At 35.7% G+C, this 18179-nt stretch overlaps 1 protein-coding gene and 1 long non-coding RNA gene across 2 annotated transcripts in view; one reads left to right on the top strand and one right to left on the bottom strand.

Annotated features, from left to right (window-relative positions):
* nrg3a (neuregulin 3a) overlaps positions 1-18179 on the bottom strand; it is a 331337-nt gene that overhangs the window by 305787 nt on the left and 7371 nt on the right. The window lies entirely within an intron of this gene.
* Positions 6561-9819, top strand: LOC309486744. Its single transcript, XR_014201664.1, has 3 exons — positions 6561-7288; positions 8180-8213; positions 8516-9819. It is a non-coding gene; the product is annotated as an uncharacterized lncRNA (long non-coding RNA).

Below are 18179 nucleotides of genomic sequence, written 5' to 3'. Positions count from 1 at the left end.
GCTACATCTGCTGATAACCGCCTGCTCCTGACCCATGACCTCTCCCCAGGTACTCATAATAGAACAAGGCAGCGCGAGGTCAAATGGCAGGTGATGGAAACCTCTTCCTGATCGCATGGAAAGGAGAGATTGAGAGTAAAACCAGAATGTTTGCCTCTGCTTTATTTTTAGTCTCCAATCTATGCTGCTTGTGATTGTATTCAAAAGAACCATGTATTTATTGTTCCCTGTGATTCAGTTTAAATGGAGGCAGACAGTAAAACAAAACTATAGTACTATAAACTATGGCACTATAAATAACCCCAGGAAAAGCAACAGCAGCATTTGCTATTTAAATTTGTCCATTTAATGTGAAGTTAGCGTAATTAAATATATGGAAAAAGTAGAAAAATAAAACAAACAAATCTACCCAATAAAAATCTATGCTTGGCATATTTATGTAAATACATTTTACTATTTAAAAATAATAATGTTATTTAAAAATAATAATAACATATTTGACACCTCTAGGAATTTCTGCAAGAATATAAAAACAGAATAATGCCTATGCTAAAATGATTGAGAAAATCTGGAAAGCAGACGCCCCCTAAAAAAGGAAAGCAAAAGCCAAAAACATCTGTGTAGTTCAAGGACGACTGGGGTCTGGGGATAAAGGACTAGCAGAAATGTTTCCTTTTCTCTTTCATCCCTTGTCTCATTGTCACATTTGTTAAGCGCCACTTGTACACAGCAATGATTAAGAGATTAGGCCATTAGAGAGCTGCATAAGGTTTACAGTGAAGGGGCTAATCTAAACCGATGTAATCAAAATATCAACATTGTCAGTGGATCCATATCAGGAACTGGGCCACATTTGCTTGTATGTTATTTTGTGTGTTCATTAGAATCGAAAGTGAAAGTGAAATCCATAACAGAGCTGTAACGATACCACTGTGCACTGGCAAGAAGGACAGATCATATTTAATGTAATAAACTGTGAAGAGGAGGATTCAGACGAAAATCACATAAGGTAGCTTCATCCAGATGCTGTTTTCAGTAAACATGGAGAAAAATTCATAATCAGAGATTATAAGGGGGCTGATGTGATCACAGACTTACGACAGTTACTATCAGATTTTTTAAGGGGCGCAGACAAAACACAGGGGGGGGTCCTGATTTTGGAAACATATGGTACACTGGGCAAGAAAAGTATTTGAACACTTAATCCACACCTACGTTTGAATGATTTTCATAAAGTATTAAACCAAGTGAAATCAGTAAACAAGTGTTGAGCTTTTCTCAGAACTACATTCACAATTGCAGAGCAATTTTTTTGCATTTCTACACAAAACAAGGACAAGTAAAAAAAAAAAAAACATGCTGCAGTAAAAAAATTTCAGTCATCAAACTAATTGTCTTTATTAAAAATGCTAAATTATATTTTTTAGCCAATAAATTTGCGTCAAGGCAAATGCAGATTTTTTTTTGTTCAGAAAATGTTCAACTCAAAATATAAATATTTGTATATACGGCTTAAGACACTTGAAGTGAATTCTGCATTTAATTTTAACAACTAACAGTGGCAACCTAAATGACAAAAATATGCATAAAGAAAGTAAGCATCAAAATAATACTTAATGTATACTGTAGTAAATCATAATGTATTAAATGCATGCTGGGAACTCACAGATAAACTAGGCCTATAGCTTTACATGTTGATCAATTCAATGCAATGACATTCGTTTATTTTAATAATGGCTCAAGTGATGTATTACATCATGACACAAACATGAATTCACACCTGCTGCACCAATTATTAATTAGCTTTGATTGTTTATTTTCCCAGAGCTTGTGACTGACAAATCTATGCTAATGTGCTCAGAAGCACTAGAGTCAGTGTGTGGTGTACGAGTGTCTATGTATCCATGTACGAAAATGGCCTTGTCTCGCCTCCTATGGTTTACACAGTTATATGCAGCTCCGCTTTGAACATGAAAGCATGATTTGAGCCAGAGAGAGTTGCTGCCATTCACTGTTTTTCCCATGCAATTTAACAGTCCCTGCCTTGTGGCTGAACAACTAGAGAGGAGGAGGCTGGAGGTGTCAATTTCAAATTGAGTTGCGGATATCTTCACATAATATAATATAATATAATATAATATAATATAATATAATATAATATAATATAATATAATATAATATAAAAATGTAAATAATATAAAATTAAACTTGATCTCTTATTTTTTAGTTTTTCTTATTGCAATGGCTTTGTACATACATCACAAACCTATAATATGATCCATTTAACTGGAAAAAACACAATACATACAGTATGTGTGTATATAAACTCATTTTAAATTAGATCATGTACACAAATGTTTGGGGTCAGATTTACTGAAAAAATAAATAGAAAAAATAAATGTATCATGGTTACCACAAAATCATTAAGCAGCACTACTTTTTCTTAGTGCTCAAGAAATGTTTGAAAAATGATGACTGTATGATTTCTGAATGATCATTTGACACTGAAGAATGGAGTATATTAAGGAATATTAAAATAGATTAAAATAGAAAACGGTTATATTGAATTGTAATATTACTGTAATAAATATTACTATCAATAAATGTTTTATTGTATTTTAGTATTATTTTAGTTTTGAGTTCTGAAAATAACATTTTCATAGTACAATAATCAATGAATAAATCTCAAAAGATCAAGAAAAACTTTTATCCTACTCATCCCTTTAAAATTATATGTGCATTATGCTACTGTAAGATGTGCTGTTGTTTTGGAAAGAGCATTCAATCAAACCAAACGTGTATGAAACCAGAGCAATAATGATTGATTGAGTCATTCACCATTACAAGGCTCCAGTAAAGGGAGCTTCTAATGTGTCATTTTTCTTGTTTATCTTCACACACACACACACACACACACACACAATCACAGGGATCTGAATGCTGTAGGTACTCAAAGCACTTATCAACTCATCTCATGAGCTTATTGCTCCCATTTAGTGTGGTTTTCATGAGCTTTACACTCTACACACACACAGACACAAACGCATATGGACATTTTGCATGTTTCGCTGTCTGTCTGGCAAAGAGACTAATGCATTCATTAATCCTTCATAAGTGTTTGCTTATGTACACACACAACTTTACACAACACACCACTAGCGTCTCTCTCTCTCTATATAGAGATTATCAACAATTCACAGAGAAAAACTTTTCTCATCTATCCTTCCACTCCACATCCCCATCTGCCACCCCACGAAGGCCACATGTGGCCATAGAGAGCAAGATAAACAGACACTGCCCTTCACTAACAGCATTCACACACAAAACTCACTACATTATGATTTATTAGTTCTTTAAACGGGGAGATTTTTTAAAACTCATTTAGCGATTATGTAACAAGCTAAATGTCAGGCAGATATGGCATTATGCAAATCCACAGTGGTTTTGGCCTCATAAATATTTATAACATCTCCTCTGCTTCAGCTAATCACAGGCTTGGATAAAGGTCAGGGGGAGGGGTCACCGAACAGCTGGTGTTTGGGGTGGCCATCTAAAACAAATACTGATATCCACACGCAGCCAAACTGGAGAAAGGTGAGTGGCTCTGCCAACGGCTAAAATATATAGATTACACAACAGGTAGCGCTAGACTATTTCGCGGAAACCCTGCAGAAAACGCCTTCGGAGGAGTTCAGTGAAAGCGATGCCCATTTGATTCTGTCAGCATTAAGGCTGGAGCCTGCTTATTCCCCCATTTCCTGCCCTGGTATCGCATTTCACCACCATTACCGGCAAAGGACGGCCATCTGAGAGATCTGTCGTCCTCTTCCACCATCCATCACTCTGTGGCCCCTGGTTGTACACTCCATCACAAGAAAAACAAACTCACACACACACACAGATAGACTGAGCAAACTGTGAAGGCAAGGCTGGCCAAGACAAGGCCGAAATATCTGATACACAAACAACTTTCTACAACCTGCTTAAAGCTGTCTATCCATGACTGTCTAGTATATTGTGACAGACAGGTTCATCTCTCTGACTGAGGCCATCATTGAGCAGTTGTTGCCTGAGCAGGGATATGTTCAACGGCGTCTGGCTGAGTATCTCGCTGCAAAAGGATTAACGTCCATCAAGATGCTTGGGGAAGTATGGTAAAAACTTGAAAATATTTATAAAACATCCCAGATGAGAATACATTTGAAGTGTCACTAAAATATACCACATTAAAGCACACACAGACCAAAGGCTGTCATGTTTGATGTCGTAAAAGCACTTAGACAAGGCGTTTTCATCATATGATGCCTTGCGCGCACAAGATGCTGCACCCGAATATCCTGCTGAGATAAAAGGTACACATGTGATGGACACATCACACACACACACATACTCAGTGGACTTTGAAGAGGGTTACACAAGAAATATATTGGACATTCTGAATTGTCTACATGTATATGGGATGAGAAATGTCCATTGATGTGTTTTAATGCACTCCGCACACACTTTTCTAACTTCTGTCAAGGGAGACCAATAACTGGCCGCATGCTGGCTGCATAGAGGGCCGTATATCACCCTCTCACTAACCCCAAAATAATGTGTTTCAGACATCCGAGCACTGTGCCTCGGTCTGAGCGCCTGCCTCTCCTTAAAGGTTAATAATTGTTTGGAACTGGACGCCTGAGGGTCTCTAACGCTAATGAGGGTGAAAAAGGTGCAAAGCGCTCAGGGAAGTTACTAGAAGTTAAACAAAAGAAGGATAGAAAATCATAAATCAGCTGCAGTTTTACATCACAGGTAGCAGGGACCCATTAACTAGTAATAACTAATTTAACTTAAAATAACTTATTTGGCTCTTAGACACAAAGATCAGAGCACAGATACATTCATACTAAAAGTGACAATTCATAATTAATTAGTAGCAGATGGTGAAAACATGATGATGTACAACTTGGAATGTATAAAAATTTGCAACTTTTACCATCGCAAACGGTACATATACACATATATATGTGAAAATTATACTATTATTCAGCAAGAATGCATTCATTTGATCAAAAGTGACAGTAAAGGCATTTTCTACTCATTAAATAATCATCAATATTATTAAATAAAAATATGTGATACTTTCATATATAAAAATATTAATAGCTCTCTCCCCAAAAAAATATTAAGCAGCACAACTGTATTTTCTATAGAATTATTATTATTATTATTGTTTTTGTCCATTATAATAATGGTTAAGTTTAGGATGGGGCTCTGTATGGTCAACTCATATGAAGTCATGACTTGTAAGACTTACCATTGGACCGTGTTGGACTATGTAAAACAAACAACAAAGAAGTGATGCTCTTACAAAGGTAAACGTCTTCAAATAACAGCTACATCAATGTAAGCAAGGTCAGGGCAATAATGTATAATGTATCAATGTAAATTAGATTTTAGAAATTAATTTTAAAACAATAACATATGAAGTATCAACTTAATTCTTCAATTTTAAAGGGATAGTTCACCCAAAAATGAAAACGGTCACCCAAATGTTGCTCCAAACCTCTTTTATTTTGAATAGTTATACCTTGGATATATTGAAGAATGTTTCAACTTTTTTGCCCATACAGTGAAAGGTGAATAAATGATGACATGCATTTAATTTTTTGGGTGAACTAACACATTAAGTGCATTTGTTGAGGTATTAAAATGGCATTGGGATTCCGAACAGAACATCTGGGTTAAGAAATGCATTACAGAATTGATGAGATGCAGGAAAAGCAGTGAAAAAGAGATGTTTCAAAATCTAGGTCTTGTCTCAGAATGAAAAATGGAGTGAGACAGCATCTATCTCCAGTCAGGTGGGTGTTGGTCCTCATCAGATACTTGCACATTGGCATGTGCCATAAGAACTCACTGCACAGCTTGCTGGAATTTGTCTCCATAAATAAAAGATTAAGTCTGTAATCTGTAATAACTCTCTCTTCATATGTATTTCTATCACTCTCTCTCTCTCACTTCAGCAAAATGTCCCAGGTCTCCTCGCTGTCACTGAGATAGATTTACCAGACACATAAATGCTCCTTTTCCATCACTTTTTGATTTCAGTCAGCGCATACACCACTGATCCAACTGCCAAAAATGTAGTGAACTACTTTTCTTTGGAGAAAGAGCAAAAGACAACCTTTCCAAGACTTTGAAATGACAGAACTCAACTAGTAAGCTATAAAACAGTGTATCTTCTGTTATTAATGTACTATTCCCTGTCTTGCTGAGTCACCCTGTTGTTTATAATGCATCCTTGTCCGGCAAATACATTTGTAGTCGTTCATGATTGATGGATAAGGATTTTTTTCCCTCTAATAATTATCAATAATTAAATAATCAACAACACACACACAGCATCATGAATGTATGTATGTACACTGTAAAAAAAAACTGTAAATTTACAGGAAACTGTCTGTATTTTTTACAGAATTTTGCCGTTTTGTCATTATACAGTGAATACCTGTTATTTTACAGATATTTGTTGTAATTTAAAGATCCACTATTAAATTTACAGGCAATTGCTTTTATTGTGGTTTTACATTAATTTAACGTTTTTTAAAGGAAATTATCTGTAATTTTATAGGGTTATGTGTAATTTTACATAAAAAATTAAGTAATATTTTACAGATTATTTCTGTGGAATTAGAAAACAAAGAAAATAAGGTATAACTGCAGAAATCAGCAGTCACTTAACATGTTTTCCTTAAAGATTATTAAGCATGTGGGGGTTAAAGTGAGTTTTAAGATTTGTCCACACATTAGGCAGGCCTATTTAATTATTTATAATCTTTTAATTTTGTCTTGCAAATAGATGTTCATTTTGATCATCATTTGTATTTGCCCGTAAATTTCATTTAGGCCTATATTTTATGTCTTTTATGAATCGTTTTTCCAAATCTGCGTTGCTGCACATTGCGTGGCTTTGTGTGCGTTTGAATGTGTGTGTGTGTGTGTGTGCCCGCGCGCGCGGCCGCGCGCAGATTCAAATTATCCGCCATTACGTTTCGTTGCTTAGTCCCGCCCAGCCCACAACGGTTAGCTACAAATCTGTCTCTGTTGTCGATCTGTGTCAAGGGCAAGCGGGAGATTTGAATTCAGAGCTATAATCGTATTCGACAGAAGCAGCCGTGAGCAGGAGCGCTGCTGAACACATATTAGTTGTAGTCTGGTGTCAGTCAGTCCGGAAATAACGCGCCCTTTTTCAGTGACCCTGGTTCGTCACAGCAGACCTCATCCCGACCGATCAACGGCTGAGGTAAGAGTCTAATACTACATGTAAATGATATTTTATATTACATTTGTGTTAAGTGGTTAGACTGTTTCCATGCTAACGTTAGCATTCTTAAATTATGTTCAGTCATAACTGGCGTCGAGGGCAAAACACAAATGCAGCATGGGTCTTTTCAATTATCGATCTGTGTTAAGAAAGATCAGTTGAACCCACTCTAACTTACTTGTTAACTTATAGACCTAAAACAATCTTTAGTAGACTTGTTATTCATATTAAAGTCCATAATTGTGTATAAAATCTTCGTTATGATAGTCAGTAACATTAAACCAATCTCTTAAATGGCGGGACATTTTGAAACCATGTCTGGAAGCTGAAAACGTTATTTTTCAATTTTTTTTTTTTTTTTTTTTTTTGTAAACATTTTTTTTTTACTTTATTTTATTATAGTAAAATTGTAGTAAACACGTTTTTAGCTGATTTTTTTACCATTGTAATAGCCACAGTTTTACTAAAAATAGGCCTACTGTGTTTCTTTTGTTTATATCGTAATAGTTAACATGACTAACTTTATTAAGACCGTTAAGAAATCGAAATACTGTCTGTAACTTAACGTACTTGTTGATGATACAGGAAAGCCTAGAACAGGAAGACTAGAATATGAATACAACATGATGAACCCCTAGGTGTATCTAGGTCTAGGTCACAGTAAATCATATTCATTTAATGTTACTTTCTATAAATGTAACTTAGCTAAAATCACATGGCAGCTCAAAATATTACTGCTGGCCTTTCCAGCTCAGCTTCAAGATCATAGTCAGTTGAGTTTTTGCATTGTCCCAATGGAACATATTCTGACATGTGTAAATCTAATACTGAGTTTTAAAATAACTTGTGTGTGTGTGTGTGTGATTTCAGGTCACGTGGAAAGCAGATGATCATGGCAAACAAGGTATGGGAAGAATTCATTAAAACATAAAAATCATAATGGTTCTGATTCCATATGTTCATAACAGTCTTCTGATTCCATATGTTCATAACAGTCTTCTGATTCCATATGTTCATAACAGTCTTCTGATTCCATATGATTGCACTAAAAGTATGCACAAGGTTTGGATTTGCTACAGCAAGATTACGATTGTGTTAGATTCCACCCATCTTTCTTTCTTTTTTTTTATAGGCTCTGTCATTTAGAAACATGACTTTTCCTATCACTAATATCTTAATGACACATATCTCTACCTTTTAATCCAGCCAGATGATCTGACGGTTGCTGCTCGCATCTCAGCCTACCTGATGGAAAATTCTTGCTGGATGAATGACCTTCACCTTCAAATCAGCCTTGCCAAGACAGAACTGCTTATGGTTCAACTTTCAGCCAAAACATACTTGCTGTGATCCTGCTGATTTGCCTTATCATTAGGAGGATCAGGCCCTTCCTATCGGAGCTACACAACTCTCTTGTTCTATCCAGACTGGGCTATTGTAATGCTCTCCTGGCAGCTCTTCCAGTATCAGTCAAACCTCTGCAACTGATCCAGATGCTGCAGCAAGAGTTGTCTTTAAAGGTAGCCCTATGCCTAAACTCACTGCTTCAGATCTATGTGTCCTCCAGAAGCATGTGTTCTGCAAGTGAACGGCGCCTTGTGGTGCCATCATCCCAAAGAGACACAAAACCACTTTCACTGACATTTACCTGGACTGTTTCCTGGTGGTGGAATGACCGGCGCAACTCAACACATTTTCAAGAAACTGCTAAAGATCCATCTTTTTCATAAACACTTCACCCAATAATACTATATCTTTGTAAAAAAAAAAACCTTGCTATGTGTACTGTGCGACTAACTGGGACTTGTCACTGCACTTGTTGCTTTTTATTATCTTTAATTATTATCTTAATTGGTTAGTCACTTTGGATAAAATGTAATTGTAAATGTTAAAATAAGTTACACTGTAAAGGTATACGGTAATTGCTTTTTATTGTGGATATATTTACATGTTCTAAATTATATACTAAGCATCTATTTCCTATCAATCACTTATCTTGATGTTTAGTGTTTGTTCAATTACTAATACTGTAAATATGCAGGTATTCTGTACTCATACATTTAGTTAATTTAAAAGAAATTGACTGTACATTTGCTATTATTAAGAACTTAATTAGAGATGTTGTGAAATTGGATCGGTACAAATAAAAATAAAAACTGTAAATTTACAAACATTTGTATTTGAATTTATGTACTTGTGTGCATTTTTTATACATAATTTCATTGTTATTTTACACAGAAAAACTATATTAAAAGAAAATTACTGTAGATAGACAGCATTATTATATAAAATAATTGTATAAAACCTTAAATTTACAGTATTTAATTGTTTTAAAGGTGTATATGACTTTTTTTAAACGTTAAAAATCCCAATAATTACATAAGATTTTATGTAATATTAAAGATATAATCTGTTATTTAATTATGGAAAATTACTGTATTTTAACGAGATTGTTTTTTGCCGTTATTTTACGGTAATTTTCTGGCGCCCCAGCTGCCGGAATAATACCGTTTTTTCACGGTTTTTTTTTTTACAGTGTATGTATCTATGTATCTATGTATATATATATATATATATATATATATATATATATATATATATATATATACATACATATATATACATATACATACATATCCATACATACATACATATACAGTGCTGGTCAGAATTATCAATAATTAAATAATCAACAACACACACACAGCATCATGAATGTATGTATGTATGTATCTATGTATATATACATATATATACATATACATACATATCCATACATACATACATATACAGTGCTGGTCAGAATTATCAATAATTAAATAATCAACAACACACACACAGCATCATGTATGTAGGCCTATCAGTATGTATGTATGTATATATATATATATATATATATATATATATATATATATATATATATATATATATATATATACATATACATATACATATACATACATACATACATACATACATACATACATACATACACAGTGCTGATCAGAAATGTACAACTTTCACCCTATTACTAAGGTCTTATCTAAACTTTGATCATTCACACACAAATTGCACTGAATTTTGACATGTCAGACTGTCACACCTCTGAATTACTCATTTAACACAAAGGCAAACGGTCAATTCGATCTATCACCACCACCTCTGTTACTCTAAAATGACAGAAAGTCAGACACAAAAGAACTTCATTCTGAACCAGTGACTCTCTTAAGGCTCCTCGACTACTACTGTCAATCATCTCATCTGCACTGCCTCCATTTTGTGTCAGATCTGAGGAGTCCTGCCTAAGCATGAGCTTTCACTGGCGATACTGTGAATACCTGATCATTCTAAATGGAGCAGAAATTGCAGTTTATCCCTAACATGACCGCTATCATTACCCCTCTTTGCTGTCCTCTACATGTTATCAATTGGCAAGTGAAAGAGCTGCTGCATAGGACTTGAATGACCGATATAATACTTTCTGTGGTTGCACTATTAATTATTTACACCGCCTATAGAAAAGGAAAAGTTCCTGAGCTTAAAGCTGTAGAATATTACATGCATAATTTAAAATGGTGTCCTACATGGAGGGAGAGGAGATCGTATGGGGCAGTGAGAGAATCTTATGGGGCTCATCGTTGGCAAACTATTCACCCGTCACCATAAGAAAGTAGCAGAGTGGGTGGACAGACCTACTTTGTGCTAATGTAGTGAGACAGTGGGATCTAGTTTTATGGTTTTATAATACGGTATTACTGTTAGGCTGATGATCCCTAAAGCATTCCACTAAAGAAATCGGACAAGGTCAGTTAAAGAGAGCGCATGGCACTAAGAACATTTTCCAGTCAATGGCACCATTTCATCAACTCTCATTTCCAGGCCAACACGGAAACTGTGATTCAGAATTGAGAAGCAATTATATATATATATATATATATATATATATATATATATATAAATATATATATATATATATATATATATATATATATATATATATATATATATATATATATACAGACCCTTTCCAAAAAATTCATGGAAAAGTTTATTTATTTCCATAATTCCATTCAAAACGTTAAACTTCCATAGATTATAGATTCAGGGCCCACAACTTAAACGATTTCAAGTATTTAGTTGTTTATTTGTACATAATTTTGGTTTCCAGCTCATAAAACCCACGAAAACAGGATTTCAAAAAATGTGAATATTACATGAAATCACACAGTAATTACACAGTGATACCATGGTCATTGAACCAGGTTTTGGTTATTTTGGCAGTGTGGGTAGGTGCAAATCCTGCTGGAAAATGAAGTCAGCATGAAGTGCTCTGAAAATGTCCTGGTAGACGGCTGTGTTGACTCTGGATTTAATAAAGCACAGTGGACCAAAGTCCTCTTTTCTGATGAGAGCAAATTTTGCATTTCATTTGGAAACCAAGGTCCCAGAGTCTGGAGGAAGAATGGAGAGGCACACAATCCAGTGTGAAGTTTCCACAGTCTGTGTTGGTTTGGGGAGCCATGTCATCGGCTGGTGTTGGTCCACTGTGCTGTCCACTCAACGCAGCCGTCTACCAGGACATTTTCAGAGCACTTAATGCTTCCTTCAGCAGACAAGCTTTATGGAGATGCTGACTTCATTTTCCAGCAGGATTTGCACCTGCCCACACTGCCAAAAGAACCAAAACCTGGTTCAATGACCATGGTATTACTGTGTAATTACTGTGTGATTTCATGTAATATTCTATTTTTTTTAAATCCTGTTTTCGTGGGTTTTATGAGCTGGAAGCCCAAATTATGTACAAATAAACAACTAAATACTTGAAATCGTTTAAGTTGTGGGCCCTGAATCTTTAATCTATGGAAGTTTAACGTTTTGAATGGAATTATGGAAATAGATAAACTCTGTATATATATATATATATATAAATATATTAAAAAAAAAAATATATATATATATATATATATATAATATATATATATACATAAATAAATATAGATTATATATTTATAATAAAGTGGGCTACCTAATTTCATTCTTCACTCTCTGTGGAAGGAATCAGCATTTAGTTCATGAAAAACAAAACAAAACAAAAAACAGTTGTTTGGTTTCGAACACCTCCAATTCAAAACCTAGCTGCCATTTTAAAATGATGTACATTAAATAGTGCATTATGCATATTAGATCTCATCCCTACAGCAGTCATTTATGATTCTGACTCACATCTACAGTGTGTGAGGAGTCAGAGGCATGAGGCTCAGTGGGAAACCATCAGTAAACGTTTGAAAGGTGGCTGAAACGGGAGAACGGCAGCACTAGAGCTGATGTGTTCACCCCTGCTGATGCCAGACAGATCTGAGAGGGAAGACACCGCATATGGCCTCTAACGGTCCGCATCCACGCTGACCGCTCCCCCGTACGCACTGCAAAACACTCGCTCCATTTCCACCATTCATCAACCTCGGTAAGACATCACTGTGTGTGTGTGTGTGTTTGTGGGTGCATGTCTTTAATCTGCCATCTGAGCTGAGAGTGTGTTGGCTGGATGCTGTCACGGTGTGTGAAGCTATGTCCTGAGGTGCAGTGTCCCTGTGACAGATCTGCCTCAATAACCACGAGAGAATGAGGAGAAGGCAAAAGAGAAAAAGTGAGGGAGAGAGACCTAAATGGAGAGCACATGGAGCACATTAGCCACCAACCAGCATTTTGGAGGAGAGATAGAAAGGGAGAGAGGGAGGGTAAGCAAAAAGAAAATGCTCTTAGCAGTCTAAATGAGTTCAGGCATAAGGGATCATGTCATGGCTGTAGGATCATTCCCTCGGGGCTATGAGAAAGACTTACCCCTGCTACAGCTGCACCATTCAGACAGCTCTAAAACTCGCACAGTCTTTATTCTTGTTTAGTCAAACTAGAATGGGAGAATCTAAATCTGTACTTTGACAGATTTAGTCAAACTACATCTGTCAGACTAGTGTGGGAGAGCAAATCATGTACAGCAGGCATTGAGATATTCCAAGTATGAATGTTGACACTACTTTATTGAAAAAGAGGAAAATAGACACTCAAAATAGAGATGACGAGAAAACATCCTAAGGCTACGTCTTCATTAATCCAGATTTGAAAATGCATGTTTTTTTTCTACGTTCTCTTCAGTCCAAATGGAGACTGCATTTTTGTCCTGTACAAACTGAGCTTTTTGAAGACGCTCTCCCAAAAGGATACATTTGAAAATGCCATTTTCGCATTGTAGTTTGAAATGTGAAAGCAGAGGCATTCAAAAACGATGACGCATGTTTAGTTATGTGACACATATTCTACTTATAGATGTCGTTATCTGGTTATTTTCATAGTTCTTAAAAAGAAATGTTATTTTGTACAATCTTCATATTATATTCCTGCAAAGATGATGGAAAATTAATTCAGAGGACATGACATTCTGCAAAGACAACTACATTTTTGTTCTGCGGCAAAACTTGAGGGCAGTGGAATAATTCTGAGTGTAAACAAGGCACCAGTAAGTAGTGGAATATTTTGCTAATAACATGATAGCATGAAAACTTTATTATGTCAAGTCTCTCAGTATTATCTATGTGAGCTTTTATCATCTTTTACACATGCGCAGTAAGATTATTTAAGCTTTTTTTGACGTTTCAGTGTGGACGAGCAAGTTTTGGAAAAGGCTTGAATAGGCTAATGTGGCCATTTTGAAATGAAAATGCCTAAAACAAAGCCTATCCAATTTCATGCTGCTTTTCTACCAAATTCAGGGGTGAAATTGAATTATTATGAAATTGCTTGTAATATCTAGTGCACTTACAAAGGACGGGGCTGTGTGGCTCCTCAAAACAAGCCCAGGAACAGAGAAAAGTGCTGTGCATGAGCAATCAAACCTGTGACACTAAAACTGATCCCAGTCAAAGTGCTGAGAGGCACAAGTCTCGTAGACAATCACATGTGAATCAATATCTCATAACAGACTCTGGGAGTGCGATGGACTCTTTTATCCCTTAGGTAGCGCTGAAAGGGGACAACGCAAACCAGCCACAAACATATACAGCAAATAACTGAAATGGATATGCAGAGGAATTATTATATGAGCCACTGCAGAAGAAAAGGCTTGCTAATTGTGTAAATCACCTTCTTTTAAGTTAATCCCAAGAGCTATTTAATTTGTGGACATGACGGTTTGAATTCATTATTACAAATATATGCTAATGTACTATGCCAACAGAGCATCTTCTTTTTTTTTTTTGGTGCCATAGAACCACCATTTTGAGTTCCCCAAAGAACCTTTCAGTGAAAGGTCGTTAAAAGAACAATTTGCTTATTTTAATGAAAAAGAACATTTTAATAATCTAAAGAGCCTTTTTCCACTATAAAGAACCTTTTGTGCAATGGAAAGATTCCATTGATGTTAAAAGGTTAGTTCACCCTGAACTAAAAATTCTGTCATTAATTGCTCACCCATGTGATTCCATGATCGCAAGACTTTCGTTTTCTAGGAAATGCGTGTACTCCCTGGCAGTGTTGGGGAAAGTTACTTTTAAAAGTAACGAAAAGTAATGTGTTACAATACTTTTGCGTAACTTTTTCTTACCTGGGCTGGTCTTGCTTGTTTGTTTTTTAATAACAACAAAAAAAGTTGTATAATTGGTAAATGTTAAGGCCCTTTCACACCAAAAGTGAAGTGAATAAGCCTCAGGCTGAGGGAATGCATATTTACTCCTGTACAGTAGAGGCCGTCGCTCAAACAAACCTTTCAGCTTCTGCTGTTCTGGATTAAAGAACAATGGGATACAGGAGAAGGAAGTTCAACTATCTTATTTCTAAATCTAATTTTAAGTAATTTTGCCTTATTAGTATGGTTGACTTAGATAATTGAAGGTCAGCAGCAAAGACATTGGTTAATAAAATGAGATTAAATAAATAAAGTATATTTGTGCAATTTAATATAGTTAAAATAAAAGTTTTGCGTAAAATTCTGAGATTGCATTTTACTGTTTTTATTCATTTTGAGGAATACTGGATGTTTTCGTGCAAGTGAGATGAGTAAATGCATGTTCACATTTAGTCTAGAACTAAAATAACCATCATGTTTACAAAGCGCACACAACACCTCCTCACTTTATTTCTCTCAACATGGGGACAGAAGAGATGTCCGTCAATAAATGTGAAAAAGTAACTAACGTTACTTATTTGAAAAAGTAACTTAGATATTTTGTTGTAAATTGAAAATGTAATGCTTTACTTTTCTAGTTACTTGAAAAAGTAATCTGATTACTTAACTCAAATTACTTGTAATGAGTTACCCCCAACACTGTTCCCTGGACCTTTGCTTCTCATAATACTTCTGTATTTCACTACTACTACAACTACTTCATGACTTCTTGATTTCTAATGTATTAGTATAATAAGAATGATACTATTGTGGTTGTAAGGTAGGTAGATCTTTCTACAGCATTCTATTGTATTGGCTTGGATATTCAATAGGCTTTAAGCTGCAACAGTAACAAGCAGGATTGATAGTGGGGCTGTGCTCCTTTATACTGGCCTGCATTTTTGGGCTGAGAGAAAACATTATCCCTGATCTCTGATTGGCTGGGCTTCAGTACAATGTTTGTTGAGGGTTATGGTCCTCATTTGTCATGCCGGTCAGCTCTTTTTAAAGTCACAATGTGGTATTAGGCTGAAAAGCCTGAACACCATCAAGTGACCAAGGCAACCCGCCAAAGCAACTTGATATTCATTTGTCCACAGATTTTAAAGGGTTTGAAGTAGGCCTGCAAAAGCATAGGATACCACGAGACAAAAGATAAGAAATGAAAGGGAAGTGGGAGAAACAAAAAGCAGTGAATAAAGCTAATGACATCACACGTAATTAACGCTACACTGAAAAGAAAAAGAAAATCTTTAAGTGTTTTGTCTTTTTTCCATGTAAAAAAAAAATCAAAAAATCCTTAATGCAAGATGGAATAACTTGACAAGCAAAATTATGATATAATTGTTTTCAGAGCATGCATAATATTAATATTATAAACTGATTCAGATGATGACTATAAGAGTAAGTACTGTTGCAATAAGAAGAATGCACACAAAAAAGCATTAGTCTGTGTCAGAAAGCATCATTAAGACTTAATGCAGCTATTAGTTAATTGAGAGCTCTGTGAATTCAATGTCATAAACAAGTATCTCTATCTTCATGGAATCAATGAAAGATCTATTTCCAAACCGTGCTTGTAATGATACTCTATATGACTGATCTAGACGCCCAATCCCTGTGACAGAAACTAAACCTGTGGTAATGAAGACAAAGCTTCCTCCTTTAACATTTGCCTCCAGCATAGCTGATGAACAGCTTATTGTTTTCTTATAAACATCCCATGCATCTTTTATCACCAACTATTTAAGCCATTCTCCTGCGATACGTATTTGTTACCTCCAGAAACAAGGAGCTGGGGTGGGGGAGGTTAAAAAAAGTGCTAATCCGCACACGATTCAAGAATATTGCACTCCTTGGCGCGTAACTAAATGGAAAATGCAGAAATGATTTGCATTTGAACCAGACTTCAGCACTTCACAAATATCCTGCTAGGCATTCAGGAGTTTATAATCGCTACTGTTATTTTCTAAAACGCATCCCTCATTCAGAAATGTCAGCTGTCAAATTTTTTTTTGCTAATTTCAACTTAAAACTGCAAAAAGGAAAAAAGTTTTGAACAAAGTGGTCAAATGGCTGTTAATGACATTCATTTCCACAGTATCTAGAACATTAAGACTCTTAATCATTGGAAGAAATAAGGTTACATTGCAAGCTTGAAAAATATAAGGCTGTTAAAACAGACTAAGAAATTGATCGATTTATGGCACTATTAAATCACCTAAATAAAAGATCAAGGGTTCAAGCTCATTAACATCAATGGCTATGTTTACATGCACAACTTCGGTTTCAATCAGACTGAATTAATTCCGATTGATGAATCTGAATGTAGTTTACATGAACGCTAAACATGTGATCGGGTTGATGTGAGCGTTTATATGCCACAAGCTTCAAATCGGAATCGACATGCGCACACTGCACGAATATACAGAGTTTGCCGCTGTTTGCGCATACTAACTATTCTCTTACATTGGTTCTTTATTTGTTTTAATAAATGAGCATATGAACTGTTGTGCCGTGCTGCTTATATTTATCAAGCAGTAAAAATGCCGTCTGTGGATAAGAGTTGTCCTGCTCCACTTCACAGACACTGAGTGAAAGGAGAATTTTAGAATGACGGGACACTCATTTATGACACTTTATTCAACAGGAAGAACAGCTCGTTCCGCGCGACATGGGTCATTACCCAATTTGACGTCATTGCACATATGCCCAGTCCTTTCAGTTTCGGTTTTCAATCCGATCAAGTGTTTACATGTTCTCTCGATCAGAAATTTCTAGGGCTGTAATCTCCCAGTCGATTAGTCGTTTATTTGGTCGATACGTTCTGACTCGACCAAAATTCTGATTGGTCGATTTTTTTGCCGCGTTCATTTCATCAGTTTTGCCACATTCATTTCATCAGTTTTGCCGCGTTCATTTCATGAGGTGGAAAGCACTAATTGCTAATGGGGGTGTTTTCAGAGCACCCCTGTTTCACAGGTAACAGTCTGTCTTCAGAACACCCCCCCTTGTTTTCAATTCTTTTGGATTAGCCCAACCCACTGGAGAAGAGCGACAGATTGAAGAAAGTAGGCCACTAGAAGGTTTGCTGAATATTATTTATTTAATTGTGAGAGCGTTTAATTCCTAGTCAGTCAGTCCTCGTCTACCATGTCAACAAAGACATCGGCAATGTGGCAGCATTTTTTTTGTTAAAAGTCTATTCGTGTC

This window comes from Leuciscus leuciscus (genome assembly GCF_965113295.1).
Source record: "Leuciscus leuciscus genome assembly, chromosome: 22".
In the NCBI taxonomy this organism is placed as follows: Eukaryota; Metazoa; Chordata; class Actinopteri; order Cypriniformes; family Leuciscidae; genus Leuciscus; species Leuciscus leuciscus.
Note: the sequence above shows the minus strand (reverse complement) of the source record. Positions and strands in the feature narration are given on the sequence as shown.